A 1,719-nucleotide genomic window follows, 5' to 3' on the forward strand; every position below is an offset into this window, starting at 1 on the left:
CTTTTTTTCCCCTCTTTTTTTTTCTCCCATTTTCCCCAATTTTTCCCCTTTTTTTCCCCCATTTTCCCCCATTTTTCCCCAATTTTCCCCCCCATTTGTTTCTCCCCTCCCCCCCTCGGCCGCGCCCCTCCCCCCAAACAAGACAATAAATACGGGGGTGGGGGAGGGGCGAGGGGCGTGGCCACGGGCGAGGCCCCTCCCACCACCCTAAAAATCCCCAAAAATTCTTTTCCCCGATTTTTTTTCCCCAAATTTTCCCAAAATCGCCCGAATTCCCCCCAGAGCCGCCTCCCGCCCCTCCCCCCCCGCGCGAGGTCCGACGTTGCGAGCTTTGGGCTGAGCTGGGGGTGGGGGAGGGGCTGAACTGAGGAAGGGGCGGGGCCTCAAACCCCGCCCCCACCCCCGCCCCTCCCCCAAGCCCTTCCCCCCACCGTGGGAATTTTTTTTGGTGCGAAAAAGTCACTTTTTGGGGGTGGGGGGAGGGGCGGGATCTCACCCCCCCCCTCCCCTTTTTTTGGGGTTTTTTACCCCAAATTCAAACACGGGGGCGAAGGAGGGGGAGGGGCTAAAGGGGGGTGGGGGAGGGGCGGCGGCCCCTCCCACATTCAAATAATTAAAATAAATTAAATTAAATTAATTAAGGGCGGGGGCGGGGCCGGTTTTTGGTTCGTAGCTGTGGGGGAGGGGCAGAGGGGGCGGGGCGGGGTTCGGCCCCTCCCCCCCGTTCAGACCCCGCCCCCAAGGTGGGGGAGGGGCGGGGAGGGGGAGGGGCTGCAGGAGGAGCAGGAGGGGGAGGGGCAGGAGGAGGAGCAGGAGGTGGGGGAGGGGCAGGGCGGGGCGGGGGCGGGGCCGAGCAGTGGGAAGAGGGCGGGGCTCGGGCTGGCCCCGCCCCCAGCCCCTCCCCCTCCCGCCCCGCCCAGCAGAGCCCCGCCCTCAACGCAGGGGCGGGGCCGGGAGGGGGGAGGGGCGGGAACGGGGGCGGGGCCAGCGCCGGTCAGGGCTGCGGAGAGAGGGGGGAGGGGCGTCAGAGGCCACGCCCACAAATCCCCGAAATCCCCATTGAGACCCCGCCCACAACCCCCAAATTCCCACTGAAACCCCGCCCCTCATTTGAATAGACCCCGCCTCCAAAATCCCCCAGGCCCCGCCCCCCTCTTCGGGGCCCCTCCCCCACCCCCCAAATTTGGGCATTTCCTGTTTCATTTCCTGCGAGGGGGAGGGGCGGCAAAAGCGCGAGGGGGGGGGCGGGGCACACAGCTGTCAATCACCCATCACACAGCTGTCAATCACCCATTACACAGCTGTCAATCACCCATTACACTCCTGTCAATCACCCGTCACACTCCTGTCAATCACCCATCACACTCCTGTCAATCACCCATCACACAGCTGTCAATCACCCGTCACACAGCTGTCAATCACCCGTCACACTCCTGTCAATCACCCATCACGTTCCTGTCAATCACCCATCACGTTCCTGTCAATCACCCATCACACTCCTGTCAATCACCCATCAAGCACTTGTCATGCCTGTCAATCCCGCCTGTCAATCACTCATCTGCCAATCAATCAATCAATCAATCAGTCCCATAACTGTCAATCACTCACCCCCAGCTGTCAATCACTCCATCTGTCAATCACTCCCAGCTGTCAATCACTCCCAGCTGTCAATCACTCACTCGCAGCTGTCAATCACAGCTGTCAATCATTCGCACCCAC

Source organism: Ammospiza caudacuta, unplaced genomic scaffold (genome assembly GCF_027887145.1).
Source record: "Ammospiza caudacuta isolate bAmmCau1 unplaced genomic scaffold, bAmmCau1.pri scaffold_339, whole genome shotgun sequence".
Classification (NCBI taxonomy): Eukaryota; Metazoa; Chordata; class Aves; order Passeriformes; family Passerellidae; genus Ammospiza; species Ammospiza caudacuta.